Raw genomic sequence first — 22,504 nt, 5'->3', positions numbered from 1 at the left:
GTTAAAGAAAAATCATGTTGCCATCTTGAGTAATTGGACTCGTTTTCCAGCTTTGCTCTGCTCACTCTCAGTTTGATGCCTGTCACCGTTGATGTGCCGTAAAAGTTTGTCACGTGTGAAATTTGCTGTACCCAAAGGTTATCTGGACAGTAGAAATGGGGAAAAAGTGGGTCCCAGCTGGTCAGGTATTAATAGACATGATGTAAAGACAAAATCACATGCTCATGTCTGAAAGGAAAATTACATAAATGATAGAAGGGAGAGCCTCAAAATGGCTTTAGTCTGTTGAATGACGGGGGAATTTTGCTGCAGAAGTTGTCTTGCCATCAATAATTTGGCAAGTCTGAATTTCACTGCATGTATTTCAATGGAGGAAGAGGTGAAGAAACTGGTAAAATTCAGAAATTCTGTAGAAGACTTTGTAAGGAAATTTACAAATATTTGGTTTCAGGAAAAACTCAGAAAAAATTTGAAACTCTAATTTTGTAAAAATGTGTCACAAATCAGCTGTACATACAATGATTAAGGGAGTAGACAATTGGTAGTATAAACACCAAAGGGCTTGAATGGAGGAGAGCTTTTTTTTTTGTTTTTTGTCTTGATCATGTAAAACTGAGAGTGAATACATAAGACCATAGATAGAAATATTTTTCTAGGGCTTGATGAGTTAATCAAAGTGCTCATTATGTATGGTAGTGCACTCACACATGTCGCTGAATCGATCCATTCTGTTTAAGAAGTTTTGCCATGACTTGGCTGGAGGCTTTTGTTTTTGTCTCTGTCCTTTTTTTTAAAGTGATCTTTACTCAAAACTCCTTTCCCTTCAAGTTACTGGTGTCATGTGATGTCATGTATTGTACACACACACACAAAAAAAAGAAAGAAGAGAGAGATAGCGCAAGAAACCCTTGGAGCGTTCTTTCCATCCGTCGCTGATCAATGGCATTCATTGAAGAGATGCGATCATCGACGGGGACGGGGAAGAACGGGTCTCCCTGATGCGGGCTGGCTTGAGATTAATGGAAATCAATGACCACTGTGAGGGTACTCGCTGCAATAGGAGTGCAGTAACCTCCCAGGGTAGCTACATGTGCGTAAGGCTGTTCGTCTTCTTGTTTTCCCGACGGAAAGGCCGTTCGAAGAAACATCGGTTTCTCTTTTCCTGTGTTTGGGATGTGTATGAAGAGCTGGGCATGAATGATGGGCTTGGGTATTAAACCGGGACGTGTTTCGTGTAATTGGAAGATATGCGTCTGGCCCGTGTCCAAATGATCCAGTCAGTCCGCAGCGTCGTATGCTAATGAGCAAATCCACCGAATTTATTCCACGCGCAGGAATTCTGCGCATGTGTCTGGCGACGAGGCTTTTCGTCGACGCAAAATGTATATCCCCAACATCGCTCGTTGTTACGTTGCCATGAACCTGTTTCCGGAGCCGTGACCGGGTAAGTCTTGTAGTCCAATAAATGACGATTAATTCCATACTTTTTTTAGCCGAATTTGACACTTTTTGAGGGAGATACAATGGATATAAGAAGCTGCTTGCGATAGAATCTGATTTTGACATGCACTGATACATTGCTGGATCCTGACCCATCTACAACTCCTATGGTTATTTTAATCAGTTATTTGAATAGATGAGATTCTAGCGGAAATTTTGATACCAGCCTCATTTTGGCTCAAAAATAAACGAAGTGATCAAAATTGCACCCAAAGTCGAAGCAAATTTCCGAAAATATTGGTTTTGCGATGCCATCTGTATGCATGTAGGGTCACGTGACCTTCACGTTAACGAGAATTCCGGACTCGATTTTGTCTCTGCAGTGGCAAGTTTTGATCGCGCACGCACTGGCCGTAGTCCCGTATGTACAATTAGATGTCCTGTTCTGTAAAATAGTCGTCCACGGTATCGTATCACAGCTAGCGCTACTACTGGTTAGAACTAAAAGTACAGAGATCGATATAGATCATGACAGAGTACGATCTACTAGTAAAATGTACATGACATCAGTCAATTTCCCTTGTTGTATTTGGCATAGACCCTGCACTATTTTATTATCATTATTATCATTATTTTTAATAGAACCAACAGTTAAGTTCTACATTCTATAGTTTGATGAATTCAAAATACATTATGATGGTATGGGAATATGTACAATCATAATAATGTACCACCTCATACTAGTCATACTATCACAGTCGTAGCATTAGCATTTTGACAATTTGAATACAATGGGGTGATGTACCAATGTTTTTGTGACAAATGAAATATTATTTACTTCTGGTTCCACTGTGTTTTAATAGACTTGACAAATGCATGTTTCGTATACTACGTTCATGCTAAATGTCATTTTATTTTCATCTCAATTGTTGCTATTTCACTTTTTTCTTTTGCCTCTTTGTAAAATTTCTATAATGATCTTTGAACAATAGAAAGACAATGCTCTCCTTTATAAATGCCATTGGAATTGAACTGTATAAATTCCAGTTGTATACATTTTTGCAATTAGTTTCATTCCTGACAAATATTTAGAATAATTATAATTGTTGTGTAATTGAATTGTACTGTAGTCCTTCTCAAAGTATATATATTTTTTGAACTCTGAATTAACCTTTCAGCACCAACCCCTTGCGAGATGTGTGCCACAAAAGCAGCTTCTTGCCAAAGGTGTATGAAGACACCAACCAAACACCATCTCCTGCCCCAAGCCAACAATGCCCCACCAAGCCAGCCACTGCGGGGACACCAACCCAGTCAGCTCCTGCTCTACGCCAAGAGTGCTCAAGAGACAGAACATCCAAGCGTGTGACCCTCCCGCAGGAACTGGTAAATTGGATACAGGATTGCATCTGTAAATTATAATTCTTGCTCTTTTCAACTTGCACTCAAGTTCCTCAAACAGGGATTAATAAATTGAAATTTTAGTTGGTACAGTTGTATTGTAAATTTTTGTTAATGATTATTGAGCAATAGAAAAAGTGTAATGTTCTTATTTAAGATGCCACTGAACGTTAAGTCATGAAATTTAATTGTACACATTTTAAGAGTAGTCAAATGAATTATGGGCAGTAGCTTGAATGACTGTAATCCTTCTCTGGCTGTCATGTAATTGTAGTTCTTCTTGAAGAATATTTTTTAAACTCTGATTTGCCTTTCAGCACCAATCCCTTACCAGATATGTGCCACAAAAGCAGCTTCTTGCCAAAGGTGTATGAAGACACCAACCAAACACCATCTCCCCTGCCCCAAGCCAACAATGCCCCACCAAGCCAGCCACTGCATGGATACCAACCCAGTCACTGCAGGGATACCAACCCAGTCAGCTCTTGCTCAACGCCAAGAGTGCTCAAGAGATGGAACATGCCGGAAATGCTCCATTACAGCTTGTTTGTATGACCCTCCCGCAGGAACTGGTAAATTGAATGCTGTACAGGATTGCATCTGTAAATTATTATTCTAGTTAAACCCATTTTGTTTGGTCAGTATAACACTCAAGGTGTATCCCCAAGTCAGCAGAATGCTCATGAAGATCAACTGCTGCCCCCTCATTCTGCTCTTAGGTTTCACAGGTTGTAATCATGCTGGGTGAGAACTGTCTGGGCAAATGCCCCAGACATGTCCCACTATTCATGTATCCAGACATCACTCAATATGGCTGCTTTTCAGTTATTCAGGAAAAAGATTCTACTTTTGCTGACTTTTTTGGAATTTACAAGAGACATTGAACAAAGAAGAAATAATGTTGCATATTTAACAAGACAATGTTGATGTAAGAAAAATAAGTGTGTGAATAAGCAGTGCAAATGTAAAAAACAGGGGCAAAATTGTGGTCCTGGTTGTACATGCAGGAATTTTACAAATTTAGATAACCATGTAATTATGGAAAGTGAAGGTAGTGATAGTGACAATGTAAAATCTAGACACTGCAGATTTGTCTGAAAATGGTACAAATGTATAGCCTTGCTTGCATTGTGATCAAAGTTGCACAAACCAAGCATATGTGCATTTATACCTGTTTACAGAAACTTCTTTTTATTTCTTTTGTTTCAACAAAAAATTAAGGGGGGGGGGGGTGTGCGCCAGTTGCGGTCCTCCCTGGATCCGCCACTGTGAAGATGTGTCAGTCAGTTTTGATAAGTTATTTTGTCTAATGCAGTGTGTGAAGAATGTGTGTGAATAATGAACATGTATTCATCTAAGAGCAATCCTACCTCTGCATACTACTAGTATACTGATTCTTTGTTTTAGCTTTCTCGTTTAAAGCCTGTATTGTAGTTTATACATTTATGAATTATGTTATTTGCCCTAGGTTTGTGTGGCAAACTAAAGTTTTGATGGGCAGAATGTGACCAAATACCTACCCTCATCAAATTTGAAGTTCCACATACTGTAACAGTGGGTATTTTCGCGCTTGGCCGGGTAAGAACAGTTTCGCGTGATTTTAATTTCACGGAATCAAGACATCCCACACAGGAATATATGGCAAGCAAAAATATCCACATACTTTTATTTTCGCGCTAGTTTTTTGGTTGCGCAATATGCACGAAAATTTCAACAACGCGAAAATTTCCAGTTTTACAGTAATCATTCTCTTACAAAGCTTTTATGTATGTGAAAAGGAAAGTACAAATACAGGTGTATCACTGAAAGTAGCTGTGTATGATAAAGGAGGTACTAAGCCTCCTTGGTATGGTATTATATTGTATGTATAATAGATACCAGGCATGCAGCCAACATTTTTAAAGACACGTATAAGATTGGGAGAGAACTGGAATAACGAAATGTTGGACATCAGATACCTCAGTCTATGAAAATGTGAGTTATATACAGCTGAGTTATTACACTGAGAAATACGCGTGTTGTCACAATCATTCCTATGACTACCACTTATGTATGATACACTTACATGCGTTGATGATCTGATTGGTTAAGCATGTACAAATTCATGTGGTTGCTATCATTATTACATCATAATAATACAAATTGATCTTGACTGCAAGTCAGCATGCTCATAAGAAACGCACAATGCCTCTACTCAGATACCACACTCGTGCATTGCCATAAGCATTCCCCATGACTACCACTTTAAAGGAAATATTCATTTTGTTTATTTTCATAATTGTTATTGTGAACCCTGAGGAAGACATTCATGTATTCTTCGAAAATTCAGCCTGAATAAATAGCGCTGTTGGACTGAAATGCATTACTACTCTACTTCGCCATCTTTCATATACTGTATAATAGTCCGTCGCTGGGGTGACAAGACCTTGTATCTGCAATTTTGGTGAAAATGACTTTTTTGGATTAATGGTCAAATAATGGGTTAAGTGATGTCCTGTCCAAATCCCAACTGTCTTACTCCAAAAATGAAGCCACCACGGCATGTCAAAGGAAAGGCTATCCCATTCGCTACAGTGCTTTTTGGCTCTCCTGAACCTTTGACATTTTGTAGATACGTGGTCTTGTCGCCCCAGCGACTATATATATATATATATATATATATATATATATATATATATATATATATATATATATATATATATAGCATATATATATGCTGTTCTTGCCAAATACATGTAGTACTAGTGGTACATGTGCCTTAAAAGATGTAAACAACCAACCTTGCCAACAGAAATGTTTTTGTTTTGTTTTTGTTTTTTTGCATCACATCCTGTTTAACAAAGAGCAATAATGTTTACAATATTTTGTTAGTTTGTTATGAACTTTAGGGTAATCCGTATGATAATGAAAAGTTTTTTCCTGTCATCCTATACTGCCAAGTAGTTGAAAAGATAATGCAGAATAACTGAAGAGCGTTGTGGAAACTGGGTAGAGGAGAGAGAAAGAAAGAGAGAGAGATGTCCAGTTTAAGGAGGGGAAAACAAGCAAGAGTGTGAAAGTCGTGTCTTGTGGAATTTGAATGTGGATTTTCAAATCAGTGTAAATTAATGAATGCTACACTGACGATTACTTTTTTCTGTTTTGATAAAAAGGCTCGAGTACACATACATGTACATCAATCTGTACAATCCATAGTAGATTTTCAGCTTTTGTTCTCTTGTCTTGCTAGCAGCTTGCTTCCATCCACCAGAGACAAAAGATGAAATGTAAATAATAATAATAATAATAATAATAATAATAATAAAATATGAAAGATATATACATTGTATTTAAATATCTAAGAACATAACAGATCCGCACGGAAGCCAGCTTGCTTTGACTATCGTCATTCTCCGAGTCCCATCAGTGCATTTAGTTACCACAGCCTATGTACCGTCTTGTCATCTGGACACTACAATGACCAATGCACCCATTCACACAAGTGTCCAGAGAAATACAAGTACACCTATGCTGGACTAGTACTACCACTGGCTGCTGCTGCTGCTGGCACTACTGGTATGGTATTACAAGTGTACTAGTACTACTAATGTACTAGTAGTCCACTACTACTATAGCTACTACAGTGTACTAGTACTACTATTAGTGCTACTACTACTACTATAGCTACTTACTACAGTGTACTACTACTAGTTCATAACAATCATAGGCACGTATAGATCTACACGTGATACTTCTTACGGAAATACCTGCTTCTGTGGTTCACCGCAGCGAGTGTTCGGTGCAGTTACCGTTTTTGCAAACACTGCAAAACGAATACTTGGGACTACACTGACGGGTTCGTGTTTGCACTCTGTATATATTCACATTATTCTGTCGATTCCTTCATTTATTTTGATCGATTGGACTCATCAAAAGACGAGGTACATACTGAAATGTGATAATAAGTGTTCAAATCAACTTAAAAATGGTTTGATGTTAGTCTATAAACAGTTAGTTTTACGTCGGGCCCGGCAAAAGCAGAAGCCGTAAATGGAGATTCACTATGACGTCATTCATGGCAGCCTCTGCAGACGGTAATCGACCAATCACAGCACAAGGAAATCGGATTGTCTTCATTAGGGCTAGTTGACAGTGTAGTTGCTCTAGATTTTGCTGGATCCTGACCCATCTACACGAAATGACCCATAAAGAGTTACATTTTTCGATTGATTGATACATTTCCCCCCATTCCGTGATGTTTTTTTATTAACTCATTGTCTAGAAAAGTGAAATTTACCGGATGATTTTGAATTGAATTATTTTTTTTTTCAACACGATTTTTGATGTGAAATTATAAAATGTTATCGCAGTCTTTTCTACTTGATATTATGATTTCTGAAAAATTCAGAATTTCGCTGATCATCTGCAAAAAAACCTGGTTTGATATCATGCACGTGAAGTGAAATATCGCAGATTGAAAACCAGTCCTCGAACACGGCACGAGAGACCATTTCAAGGTCACACCGCTGCGCTGTAGAATGATTTAGACACATTTTCGCGACGCTGCCGGCTGGCTGGATCATGACTTTTGTGGGGGAAGTTCGGTTGAACCCCAAACCAGACTTTGAGATGTGATAAGCTTCCATACGGTACCTTGGTACCTTAATTTCTTGATCATTTGTCATATTATATGCTTTGAGTGAAACTTTTATGCACATTCATTCAATCTTCATTTGTGTGCCCATGTGTCGCATCATTTTCAAATATGATAGGAGGCACCAAGGGATGGAAATTGTATGCACTGATCCAAATTTTCTTCATTCCCTTGACAATATCTGCATTTTTCATTCTTCCGCCAAATCTGCTGCTGTATTAAAGCATATACATATATTTCTATATTGTGCAAGCCACCCGCTCGTCAAAAGGATGTAGCAGCACACTATGTAAATAACCTTTAAACTGAAAGCCTGAAGCACTACAGTCAGTCGTGAGCACAGGTAGACCTCCAATTCTAAAGGCAGACATTTCTTGTTCTGATTTGCGTAATTGAGGAGTAATGTAGCAAAATGTAAAAATCACAGTGAAGTTCCTGTGGTGATTTATTTACATGTATATTTGATTCTCTGAAAGAGTGTACCCCTTGTAGTATTTTTACAATTAAACACGTAATCATCACACTGACCTTCCATTCGGAATATGACTGCAATATCGAAAGGCCAACAAGCATCACATAAACAAAACTGATTGATGGAGTAGTAGTTGTCCAGCTAGCTATGCTGTTTTCTGTTTTAGACCCTGGGAGAGCAGATTGATAGGTAAAGGTCATTGGATATTACTCAATCACATGGTGCACAATTGACCAATAGGCATTCAGAAATTGTCCTTCTCTCCTTTCCCGAGAATGTCATCTATATGCAACTGTCACGCAAAGCCTCGTTTGGAAAATGTGTAGCCCTTGGATTGGGTATTGACGCATGATAATCATAGTAATTGGGTTCATTGTCGTGTTAATGACATTTATTAGTCAGACCTGGAATTTCGTTTTGGTGGTTTAAGTGTTACTGGAAATTCCATCAGCTGCATTAGTCGCGAGAAATTAGATGATAATTTGTTGCGTCAGCTGTCAGTTAACACAAGTCTTCTTATGGGTATTCTGTTCTAGTATACTAAGTGTCATTCACACAGACAAAATAGCGCAATTTTGATCGCGATCCAAATATATGGATACCAAGATTTTTTGAGTTATCTGAGACCATGATGATATTGTTATGATACTTTGCAACTTTGTGCAATGTTTTATGTCTCTGTTTATTATATATCACATGTACCGTAGATGTAGATAGATGGATAATATTTATGTACGTGTAAATTTGTGTATAATCTACAGATACTTGGGGTTTTCTTGAAACAGTGGAGATAAAGCAATTGAAAATACAGTGCATACTGAAAGGATGCAGAGGTATAATAATGGATTCTGCAGGCATCCAGTATTGTGATTGGTACCTTGCTATGAAGAGTATCACGTGGCGTCACATATAGATGGATATAGATGGGTGTTTGGGAATGTTTACACCGGTCATGCCACTTAAATGGTCGTAATCTAGTGGAGTCATTGCCGATTGTTGGCACTGTTTGCTTTATTTTGAAGCCAGGAATGAAAGGGTGTTCAAATATCATTACTCCTTCCATGCTAATGCAATCGTCTAGTCTCAAAGCCTTGTGTAAACATTTGTAACTTTTGATTGATATCAGTATCCATTCTCGGAGAGGATGACGCAGGCACCGAACAAACAGATAATGATACAAATAAGACTGAGCAAGTCAATCAGAGTGCTGAGAAATTAACTGAAACCCACAGACAAGACTCTAAAAAAATTTACAGTTACCAGACTATTAGAATAAACATTTGTTCAAATGATATTGATTTACCTGTACATTTTGTACATACTTCAATGAAATTATATACTACAACTGAGGGGCATGATATACATCTGTACCTAGGCTCAACATTAGCGATGGCTGGTGACCTGGAGGCCTCTAGGAATGCTTAATATTTAGGTGGCCTGATTGGACAACCCTAAATTTTGATGTGCGAATGTACAACGGTACTTTGTTTTTATGCATTTTTATTTTTCTCATCCAGAAATGGGGGAAAATAACTGGATTCTGGCTGAATGCTTGAAAGCTGCATGCATTTGAACCCGTTGAGGACGGGCTGATATTGCTACAACACACATTTCACATAGACACTTGCCTGAGTATACTCGGCACTCGTCTTCAACGGGTTAAGTAGCTGCTGTGACCACGGTTGCGAGATCACTGGTATTCTTCATGGCCAAGCTCAGTCTATTTTACAGCCAAATTCGGGCAAACTATTTTTTCTCATGCTCGAGTTTCACAGCCAAATTTTGTCCATCCAAAGATAGAAGTAGGTATTGGTATTCTCATATAACCCCAATATAGATGCTGTCATCAGGCAGTCCCTAATTGTATAATAGTACCTGATTGACTCAAAATTTAGTGACGTGTATGGGCCATTCTCAGATTAAGTGTTCAATTCCATGTGAGTAAAACCGAAAAATCAACCACAAAGTAATACATTCAAAGATGTGTTTTCGGTAACTTCAAAATCGGTAACTTCAAAACCGGTCAAATACGAAACAAGAAGTGGAACGTGCTAAATGATGGCCATTCATTGAGTAAAATTGAATTGAAATAGAGCATCATATATGATTTTTGATCACCAGTCAGATACGTTACCGCAAATTTACATGTTGTAATGGACTCCTAACTTTGAATTAAATTTATTGTTTTGATCCAATTTCTGTTCAGGAAAAGACATCTGTCCCCCCTAAAGATATTGGGGTTTTTCAAGAGGTAAAGATGTTGTCATCCCTTGCTAATTGGTAGAAATTATTTCTGTGTGGAAGGTTGAAATATGTTTTTTGCTGACATGAAATATAATCTTAAGATTCACTTTGTATTTTTAACAATTTCGCTTACAAATTAAGTTTCGAATCCCACAAATCATGCAAAGGGAACGATCCGATCTGGAATTTCCACAGGTAACAAATATGAATTGCTTTCCTGGGGAAATAACTATTGAAAAACATCGAATCGCCTTTGGTAACGTATCTGGTAAAATATAAGTAATAATTTTAGTTGTATATGAATTAATAAATATCACCTGTTTAATTATTTACCTTATGAATTGATGTAAAAATGAATGATGTAAGCCCAAATTAACCATTTCAAACATTGTACGTAATATTTAAACTATGAAATGTAGTGGAAAAGAGGCCTAAATGTGAAAGCTGAGTTCTTCATTCACAGAATATTCTCATCTTACGTCCGAATGTATTTATCCATCTGACTATAAATATTCATTAAGTTTTGATGGATAATGCAAACAAGGTTTAAAAAAAATTTTTTGCAGGCACTTAGAAGGAAGTAGGTACAGTCTCTATGAACTCGATATACTAAAAAGTTGTTTGGCCTATGGTAACGTATTTGGCTCACCCCTTTTAATGAAAATGAATAAATAATTGTTCAACTTATCAATGAATCTTGAGTAGTTCTTCATATGTTGAAAAACACTAGAATAAATATGCAACAGAACACTGGAACTTTTCTCGGAAGCTTTTCATAAACTACTTTTTACTCTTTCAAAGTTTGGTAACGTATCTGGCGTACCGTAAATGAATCTGTAGGTGAAGTTACAGAGCAATTTCTACTGAATATTCTTCATTTGAACATAACTTTAATTTTTTATGGAAGTGTCATTCTATGCAGAATTTTTTTATGAACACGTTGTTTTACATAACATTATTTGTCACCGTGGGTGCCCTGAATTATACGTAACGTATCTGCTAAATCTGAAAAGCAAAAAACTGATATCCTGAATCATAGCTTCGTCTTGTAAAATAAACGTTCAAAGTTGTTGCATAGAATATGAAAGTGGCTGGGTTTTATAGAATAGAACTTTGGAGTTTGTGAGCACACAACGATTTGTTTGTCAAAACATTTACAATTTTTTTTCAGCATTTTGATTATGTGGTAACGTATCTGTCGGAAAACTTGCCATTAAGTTGTGAGACACTGACGCAGAAAGAAAAATCATGTGGAAGCGTTGCTCTTTTTCACCTCTCTGTCCTTTTGGTGTAAGAATATAATCCTGAGGTCCAACAAAACGAAGCATGTAATGTGTAGGGATGAATTTTGACCAGATTTGATCCCCTGAAAGCACAAGACCAATGAGCAAAATTCGGTCACGTATCTGCGGTAACGTATCTGTGGTAACGTATATGGTCGATCATGTTATTATGAGAGCGATATCTACCAAATATTTCTCACTTGTACTAAACTTTAATGTTGAATCGATGCGTCATTCCGAGGAGTAATGTATAACATACAATTTGTCTGACATTGCAATATCTGTCGCAGTGGGTGGCGTGAAATGTATGTAACGTATCTGTCCAAATAAAGATGTAGAAAACCGATATTTCAAACATTGTACCGTATTCTCAATAAATAGCTGTTGCACAAAAAAATCTAAGTACTTGCAATGTACGAAGTATATCCTCAGGGTTTCATATGCACAGGGTCATTGCATAGTCTTGTTATTTTCGCAATGCTGTAACACTAAAGAAACTGGTAACGTATCTGGCGGTGAACTTGGCGACAGGTTTCAAAAGGCTATAAAAAAGAAGTCAATAAAAATTTTGGAACTTTTCGAGTATTGTGATTAGCACATATGATATGCTCATCGTCCATGAAAATGATATTTGAAAAGTGTGTTTGTGGACGGAGAGGAGCAATAAAACGTAATTCTAAAATAGCCGGCGACACTGCGTTTTGGGGGTCTTAACGAAGTTTAACAGCAAAATTTTATACAAAAAGGCAGACAACCGCACTTGATCGTGTTTATTTTTAACAAATAAGGTCCTCGTGATATATTATAAACATTTAAATAGTATCTAATAGGTTTCAGGGAACCGCAAACTGTCATGGAATGTCGGCGACACCAAAATTCCGTATTTGAACGCTTTTACTGAGAATGGGCTGTATACTAGTTTTTGGAATTGGGTCTAACTTTTATCCATCCTAGCCAGACTGCAAGTACAGCAGAAGAGGGCATGCTAAAATGTTGCATAAGGCATTTCTATGGGCCCTTGGCTTACACTGTAGCTGGATGCAGTGTCCTAATTATAACATTGTAAAATTACATACATGTAAATGTGCATTACTTCTTAGTTATAGTGCATGGTATTTGAAGCACTTTATCATACCTGCCAATTCTCTCACAGTCATCATGGATTAGTACTGTAACAGTATGATCCACATGTTTATTTTTGACATTTTTAGGCCCCCAAATTTCTTTTGTCAGGCCATCAAAAAAGAATTAGTGTGAAGCCTTGTGTATCCAAATGTATAACACATCAGCTATCAGACCAAGTGTTCTAATAATTTTTCTCCAAATGACTTGAACTTTAGAACCGAAAATAAACTAGCATCCAAGTCTGGTGCTACGTTCCCCAACCCAAAGGAGCTCTGAGAGTACGAACAACACAGAGCCTCTGAAAAACATGCGTCCGAATTTGATTTATTGTTAATACTCCAGTGCCTTCTGGGCAGCGCATCCCTTGCTAATTAAATTTTCTTGCAGTATGTGGGATAGCAAGGAATAGCCGAACAGTGTTACAGTCCCATGGCCTGGGGATATATGGCGAATGTTTGGGAAGTTTATGTAAATCAAGGGCTGTCTGTGATTTTCTTGTATATTATGCCAAGTTGGGAAGGAGCTGGGTAGTAGAGAATGGGGGGGGGGGGGGGTGGGTAATGAGAGGGATGTGCATGTATCTATTTGAGCAAAAGAGTGTGAATTCAAGGGCAAGTCAAACTAATGAAGTATAAAGAAACAGAATACTGGGCTCTGTTGTTGTTTTCTTCTATCTCCTGCCTCCTATTATCATAATGTGACCAGACGACATTAACAAAAGCAAACAGACAAACAACATGTGAACGAGCCTCAAAATAGGAAAAAAACTAAAACAAAAATAATGATAACAATGTGGTCTCAAACGCCCAGGTAACATTTTCAGTGGAAACCTTACTCTTTGCAAATTGTCAAACATATTGCCAGGTAAACACTAAGGGACAAGAGCGGGTCACAGTGGGTAAGACGCTTTGTTCAAAGATGTCTTTTTCTTTACCGGATTTGAATCCTGGGCCTGCTGTTTATAGAAAACAGGGCCTCGTCTACTGCATAAACCAAATTATGCAACTCCTAACAAGCAAGCAACAAATACACTAAACACACGCACACATATAGTCAGATATCTTAGATATGTGCCAACTATGAAATGTATAAACAAGTGAACCTACTAAATGAAGTATGGGACAGATAGTCATACATACATAAATGATAAAGTCATTCTCTGCATGCACACATTCTCCCCCAATCAATTTTCTGGAAAAAAAAAATGTGCAAACCTTCGTACCATGCAAATCGGCTGAAAATACAAATAATAAATGGATGGAGGGAAGGACAGACATACGCAAATCCTTCACTTCTTCAGGAAAAGGTAAATTAAAGACCACATTATTAATGCAAACTGTCAGGGAGTCAAAACAGAATCAAATTAAAAGCAGTTATGCAACTGGGGGCCATTAACCCTTTTATCATCAGGATTTTGAATTACAGATGTACTGTGCGTGGATGTTTATATGCAGCGCAGCGCTCCATGGAGGCGAGAGAGATCAAGGCGAGAAAATTAACTTTCACACTGGTGTCATTGATGTCCCAGGTAGTCGATAGTCCGATATGGATCTGACCCAGAAAGTAATTTTTCTGCCATTGATTAGATCATGCTGTTCATCTGCGGCATCGCCATCGACACCTTGGTGGCACACTTGTGTGCGTTCTTACAACACTACCTACTGTATGTGCAAACACACAGACGTGCAAACACGTTTGCACGCTCAATTCGATTCACTCGTGTTCGAATACACACACATTTAATCACTTGAAATTTAACATTTTAACGTGCATACACATTTATGATAATGATAATAGTAATTAACATTCTTACTGCGCTTAATACACTCCACTTTATACTCACACTCATGCATCATTGGCGCATACACACACAAGTTTATATTTAAGCCCTCTAGAAACGTTCTTCATCTTCATTCAAATATTTGAAAGATAGAAGAGAAGGCAAATGACGGGGGGGGGGGGGGGGGGGGAGTCTGATCTACGAATGTACAGACTGAGGCTTCTCTGTCCAGACCACCGTGCGTACAACCCAGGCTCTAATTTGGTTTTGGCGCGTAGTAAGGGACGAACGCAGTATTTTCTGCCCAGCCCTCACTTTACCAATTTATCTGGCCGAGCGCACACCACTCACTGGTAGAGACGGGTCCCAGGAGCACTCCCTACCTCTCTCTCTGTCTCTCCCCCTCTTGCCTGCATCTGCTCGGCTCGCCGGCGAGCATTAATTGCGGATTGAGTGGGAGAGGATATTAAGTGGAAGTCTTCCCCCTGATCAAAACACCGCGCAGCATTCTGCGTGTGAGCCGTGTGTGGAGGGACTGCTTCTCGACAGTACACTACAAGACACGACACACAACGGGGCGGCGAGGTATTCTCTCGCCCTTTCGCAGGCCATCAACTCGGCTGCCAGCGTAATCAGCCCACTTGATTTATGTTATCATCTGGATGATAAGCAGCTACTCTCTGTGTGCGTGTGTGTGAGGTAAGGTTTGGCGCGGCGGCGAGGGAGCGCGGAATTATATTTTGGTTGTAAATAATCTGCTTTCAGCCAGGAAGCGTCTTAGAACTCTCAGGGGACCATGTCTGTGTTTTGTGTCTTGTAGTGGTCCCTATGGCTTGCTCTGATATGGCTTGTTTAATATCTTGCCAAGATGTATTTCCGATGTAAAGTTTAATCCATTGACTCTTATTGAGCAGAATATAATGTGATGCCTCCGCTAGGTGAGTTGCTTGAGGCGAAGGCAGAAATCATCTTCATATAGCTCAAGAGAAATTAGGATAGAATATCTTGCCGGTTTGCAGAATAGCCTGTTTTCTATAGCCAACAGATTTGCTCTTGCCACTTCTTTGTCCATTATTCTAGTAGTGTATACCATCTTTTTAAACATATGTAATCCTTCCAAAAAAAAAACAAAACATACATTTTTGTGGTTTGATGTTATATCTGGTGTTATAGTACTTTGTTTTTTGTTTTTATTTTACTATTGTAAATGTTTCATGAGGTATAGTAAAATACTCATATTTTTATATTTGATCCTTTTGCTGTCCATATGCACTTTTTGTTTTGATTGCAGAATTTCAGATTGAACCTCTTTACTTTCTGCCTGTTCAACTGATTCTTGAAATAACAACACATTTGAAAATCAAAGTTGTTATTTCTTTCTTTCATATTGTCATTTTGTTTTTAATTCTCTCTGAGTTTGTATGGATTTTGTAATGAATTCAAACAGTGCTTCCTAATTTTTACCCAATATGAGATGTGCATCAGGAATAGCAATTAAATGATAACAAGATGATAATTTTCAAAGGAACATTTACCCAGTCTGTAATGGAATGAAGGTCGTCAGTCACTTACTCTAATGCCAGAAAAAAGAAAGAAAAATGATATTAACTTCACGGGCCATATCACAGCATAAGGATACCCTTCTCATCCTAGACTCCAATCCAGTACTTTGCAGTTTCTTGTGAACCAGGTGTGTAGGAGTCCGTTACTGTCATTTTTATGATGTACTGGCCTCTAGTGAAGTGATTTCATTGCAGTGTGACAGAAGGTATTTTTTTGACTTGCGTTTGTTTCAATGGAGGCCATAGGGCCTACTAATTTACGTCATCAGAAAGTTGTGACATATCGGTGAAAACTGCTGAGTAACTGTACCAAATGTCCAAACGTCACCACAAAACATTGCCAGAAAAACTACAGATGGCCGGAGTGTGACTTTTTAGAGTCTGCTTGAAGTTTGCATGACAGTTTGCAATGAGCACGCTCACTGCTCATGACTTGTCAAGATTTGTCTCTTGACCTACACCCAATGGGCACATGCAGCATATTCAGCTGATCGACCAGGCTATTCTTACATCATAATCATAGTTCTGCACAGCAGACTTGTTAACTATTTGTACTTGAATATGCAAACAATTACTAACTTAAAATTTTGTTGTTGCAATGTGAATGAAAAGTCCAGCATGAAGAGCTCAAACAGTGGGATACATTGTGATTGTTTGTTTTGTTTTTCTTTGTGTTGTGATGTTTAGCAATGAGAGTGGGCCCCCTGATACAGACAGAACTAGGGATACTGTTTATAGAGCATTTTTTAACAATATCTTCACACTTGGAAATGGCATACTCTAAAATCATGAATTTTTACATGAGTAGTATTTTACACTCGGCCTGGTAAGATGAATTTTGCATGTTTTCCATTTTGTGGCTGGTTAGGACAATTGAGTAGGCACTTCAAACAGCTTACCACTGCATAGGTAGATAAGGGATTTGGCAGGATGTACAGTTGAAGGTAATTGGCCTGCATTACAACAGGAAATTCACTCACGCTGTAGATTATACAAATGTACCCCAACAATATACTGTATACGACATGTATTTAGCGAGCCTAAATTTTCGCGAATCGGGACTTCCCGACAATATTGTGAGTGGTTAAATTCGCGATAGTGAAGTATGGTGCTGAACAGAGAAATGTATATATGTGTGTCACATTCATACTGGGATCAAAGTTATTATTTTAATGTGTCTTTAATTTCACGAATAGCACCCGACTTGGGAAATTCGCAAAAATAAAAACCTCACGAAATATTTAGCGTATACAGTACCTACCTTCAGATTAAAGATATGAAATAATGTGACAATACAAGTAAAAAGCTTAAATTTTTTTATAGTGCTAGTTTCATGTCTCCCAACACTGTTCGACCTCAATTATCCAGGCTCCTTTTATCCGGAAATCTCTATTATCCGGACGTGTTCAGGTAGTGAAGGACTTTTTTTTTCATCCAAAAATTGAGAAAAAACAGTGACTTTCATGGATCTATTTCACTAATTTCATAAGATGCGCATGATAGGTTTCTCAATATCTAATGAGGTAAAACATGTATGATTTTCACATAAAGATATACTTTATTTTTGTGAAGAAGGGACTACAATTTTGCGCAGGCTAGCATAGATTACACCACCATTGCGGGGTACGCTACCTGCCTAGCTGCCAGTGCACTGGGACAGCAGCTTGGACGGCAGCTATATGACATTGTGTCTCCCATATCCGGCCAATTCGCTTATACGGATGAGCGCCGGTCCCGACATGGCTGGATAATCGAGGTCGAACTGTATGGGCAAAAATTTTCACACCATGAAACTTTTCCATTTTTACAATATGATCAGAGCTTTTCCAAAGATTGATTTCAAAAACTTGTCGATATGAGCATCATCCACTCCAATGGCTTGAAATGAAAAAAAAAAAAGTCTGTCGGACATGTCAAGAGGCCAAGCAAAATTTTTGACCAGCAACCGTGACTGACATTCGCGCATGATCACGTTACACATGCATGAACTCCATCTGTACAATGATGTAGTCAGTTGTCATAGAAACCAAATTTTTATGAGCTCCTCTCTGACATAGATGATCCATCCCTGATTACAGTCTGAAGTTCACACCAGCGTGCTTATCAGAGGGGAAAATTAGACTCCAGCGGTAGAGGTGGGATGCGAGGGGAAAAAAAAAAAGACAAATCCAATTTAAGTCATCATACCAATAACAGGGGGGCCACATCTGTGAAAATTATGAATTATTGCAGACAAAAAAAATGCATTCTCACAATCGCTCCTCAATCTGCGCTCGATCCCAAAATGTGGTCGTAATTGGCAGCATACCTTTTCAGGGCCAGAATGATTTCCAACCGTTTTGGGGGAAATAATTAGGTCAGCCAAACATTAGACAGATACTATCCAGTTGGGATTTGTACTAGCAGACGACGAAGAGAAAATGATGCGATGATGCACCTGCGAGCCAGCAGCAGTAGAATTGGTGAGGGGAAAGGGGGATAATGGATTCCACCATCACAACATCTGCATATTCTTGTCTGTCATCGTTCATAATATAGTCTAGCATTAGCAATACATATGTATATTTGCTGTAGCAGCGTGCCTTTGCAATGATTGTTACATTAGATGATGATCAAAGCTCTTGATGTATTGCAAGTTTATATCGTCATGATGAGGATGAGATATTTTTGTGTTATTGTGCCATGTCTTGCAGTGCTCTGGACGTACTGTAGGAATAAGTGGGAGAGATGTAATAACGTTGTAAATGCTGTACACTTCATTTGAAGCGGTGGTGTATTACAGTTGGGCTTGATGTGAAGGGAGTACCAATATTTTCCACCTTATAAAACTGTGCCATTTTCTTCAGGTATTTCGATATATCTGTACTATGGCAAGGAAAGGACCACTATCTCTCAGTAGAGGAAATAAATCAAGGAATATCCGTTTGTTCACCATGAGTGTAGGCACAAAATGAAAGTACCTTGACAGCCAATTTTTATTCTTCATATTTTGTAAATCTAGCATACTGTCCCAGTGGCACGTACGGAAGAGCCATTTAGGTCAAAGGACTTAATGTTACTCGAGCAGTATATTCATTTGTACACATATGGAGGCCAACTTATGTTCCCACCCCCCCCCCCCCCATCCTTGCAAGGAACTGAGTTAGTATGACTGTGATCAAGGTTTCAAGAATGTTATGTCAGCACAACCCCTCAGATGCAGAGCAACCCTACCCTTCATTTTTACAGATTCAGTTCCGTGTTAAAAAGTGGCTGTGAATTTCTTCTTCTTTAGAATATTTTGTTTCCACATTCCTCACACAAAATCAAAGAATTCTCATCTTCGCCACATTTCTTTTTTCAAACAAACTTTCTTTTAATAGAACCAACTTAACTCTTATCCACTAACATTACCTACATTATCTTTCATAAAACAGTCATCTCTACAAGTAAGTCTGTTAAAGTTTGGAAAGCTGAAACCACTGATAAACACAGAAAATGCTGTCCTTTGGAGTAGTTGGTATTAAGAGATGTGTGATGGAATTAGAAGGTCTTATCAAATTCCATTTGGACTGCTTACATGCCAGAAGGAACCTGACGTCCGCATCGGCAAATAACATCCACTCCATCCTTTACACAAATATGCATAAATCATCACAAATGTTTATCCAGAGTGTCCCCGTATCTATTCCGGAGATGAGTGCGTGGCTGTATCTCCGCGCCAAAGTAGTTGATGTTTGAATGGGTCCTCGTGAAAAATCCTAGCCCTGCTCTGAAGAGTGGCAGAACCCCAGCGATGGGATGTGTCGGTGGTCCTTAACCCTCTGGCTGCTAGGAACGCAGTGACTGGATCCTCTCGTGGCTGATTACAGGGTGTGTACAGTTTTGGTTGAGGTGAGGATTTAGCTTTTAATGTTTTGCGAGATATTCAGAAACCACTCTATGAGATGTCAAAGAGCGTGCAATTCTAATGGGTATCAAAAGTTCATTTTTGAAATGGCTGAGATATCCAAAAACAAGGTGAATGTGCCTGAAGGTGATACAAAGAGATCCTAATAAAAGGTGTGGCCTGTCGCCTTTTATTATTATCACATTTTTGGACATCTCAGCCATTTGAAAACCAATTTTTATCAAATAAACAATGAATCCTTCTTGAAATTACATGCTCTTTCATATATATCATAAGAGGTTTCTCATTATCTCACTTAATAATGTTCAAAACATGAATCCCCACCTCAACCAGTACTGTACACTCCCTTTAATGTTAGTGTGTGACTTGATGATGATTTATATGATAGATGCAGCCGTGAATGAGTCAATGCCGCAAGAGGTTTGCTACATGTATAGTCACTGAAACCAAGGCAGTCACTTTGGATCTTCCAGTGTAATTAGCATTTGTTGTTCCAGTAGAAAGAGCATTTCATGGTAAAAAATAAAATAATGATAATAAGATAAAGAGTGAAAAACTATATAATGAGCTAGTAACAAATGTTTGAAGATGAGAAAAAAAAAACCCCAACAACAACCAGCCATTCTTGTGTCTTGTCTTGTCAACCATCTACAAATTCAGGTTCAGGTCTTTAGTCCCAGTGTAAAAGAAGTGATCTTTGTTTGTTTGTTTGTTTGTTTATTAATTTGTTTCTTAGTGAACAGATAAACTTTTGGCCAAGCACATTGCCTCCTCCCTTTTCTACCTTTTTTTTTTTTGTTCTTCATTTTGGAATAAGAAATAAATGTTGCAGTCATTGTGGGCCTGTCTTATACTGCAAAACATTTTTACAATATTTTTAGGCATCTTTCAGTTACCTTAAAGGGATAGTACAGTTTTGGTTGAGATGAGAAATAGGCTTTCGAATTTTTGCAAGATACCAAGAAAGCACCTATGATATAGCACAGAGCATACCATTTTAAGAGGAATTCAAAGTTTATTTGATGAAAATCGGGTTTGGAATAACTGAAACATCCAAAAACAAGGTAAAACAAAGCGATCGTTACAAAGTGTGGGTCCCACACTTTATTAGAATCGTTCTTCTTTGGATATCTCAGCCATTTCAAAACCAATTTTTATCAAATAAACGTTGAATTCCTCATAAAATTGCATGCTCTTTCATATTTCATATGAGATTTCTCATTATCTCACCTAAAAATGTTAGAAACCTGAAATTAGGTCTCAACCAGAACTGTACGATCCCTTTAAGACTACATGCTCTTCCATAGAAGCAGTGAACTGATTCATTTGGCCTATACCAGGGAAATTCCCCTTGAAGGCATGAGTTTACCTTATGCAGACGATGGAATGAATACAGCAATATCAGTAAAACACATCAGTAATCCGTTTAAAAGTTATGAATTTTCAGCGCTTCTGCACAGTCACTGCTGGATGAGAAGACTGCTATAGATTATAATGTCACATGTTTAGAACTACATGTATTAAGGAAAATATAAAGAGAATTCCACAAAATTTATTATTATTATTTTTTTTTTTTGCAAAAGAATACACATTCCTTCGACTTGTTACTGGCAAATGTTAAGGATAATACTATACCCCTTCCTTCTGAATGAGGCATGTCATGTACTCTTTTAATATGCTGGAAAAATGAAAATATATTATATTTTCTTTATATTTTCTTTACATCGTTGCATGCGCGTTATATCACAAGCTGTAGTAGTTTCCTCATTAAGCAATGGCACACTGAAAAGTGAAAAATTCATAACTTTAGAATGGATTGTCTGATTTTTCTCAAACTTTCACTGATGTGTTCTACTAATATCGCTGCATTCACTCAATCCCAACATATATGAAGGTGAACATGTCCTTTAGGTATGCGCCTCTGTGGAAGCAGTGAACTAATTCATTTGGCCTGTACTGGGGAAATTCCCCTTAAAGGTATGAGTTGGTTTACAATCACACAATAAATATTCTTTTAAGCACCCCTAGATGCTTGCTGCGTGATCAATTGCATTTTTTGCTTGCCTATCTGCAGGAGAGCAATAGCAGTGACAGTAGCAGAAGCCTGCCCTCACATGGCATCATAGTACGCCCTTTTCCCCGTACATGAAGGTCTGTCTGTAATCCAGTGAGATCTCACTTAAAGGAATAGTATTAATGTTTTGGTTGAGATTGGACCTCACCTTTCCAACTTCTCAGAGAGAGAATGAGAAACCTAGCTTTTGAAATATTAAAGAGCATACAATTCTAAGAGGAATTCAAAGTTCATTTGATAAAAATTGGGTTTGAAATGGCCGAGATACCATATACAAAAGTAAAAGGGTACTAATAAAAGGTGTAGGACCTACCTTTTATTAGAACCACTTTGTTTTCCTTTTTTTTTTTTGATATCTCGGCCATTTCAAATCCCATTTTCATCAGATAAACTTGGAATTCCCCTTAGAATTCTATGCTCTTTAATATTTCATTAGTGGTTTCTAATTATCTCAAAGACTTAAAGTCGGAATTCCCCATCTCAACCAAAACTATTCCATCCCTTGGAAACCATTTTCCTGATCACAAGCAAGAACATGATAGCCAAATATCTAGCCTCTCTCATGAAAGAAATCCACAGTTTTTATCAGAACTAACTCACT

At 38.0% G+C, this 22,504-nt stretch overlaps 1 protein-coding gene across 1 annotated transcript in view; it reads left to right on the top strand.

Moving 5' to 3' along the window:
• The window catches only part of LOC140233001 (copine-3-like), a 142,902-nt gene that overhangs the window by 37,577 nt on the left and 82,821 nt on the right, over positions 1 to 22,504 (top strand). The window lies entirely within an intron of this gene.

This window comes from Diadema setosum, chromosome 9, assembly GCF_964275005.1.
Source record: "Diadema setosum chromosome 9, eeDiaSeto1, whole genome shotgun sequence".
Taxonomy (NCBI): domain Eukaryota; kingdom Metazoa; phylum Echinodermata; class Echinoidea; order Diadematoida; family Diadematidae; genus Diadema; species Diadema setosum.
Note: the sequence above shows the minus strand (reverse complement) of the source record. Positions and strands in the feature narration are given on the sequence as shown.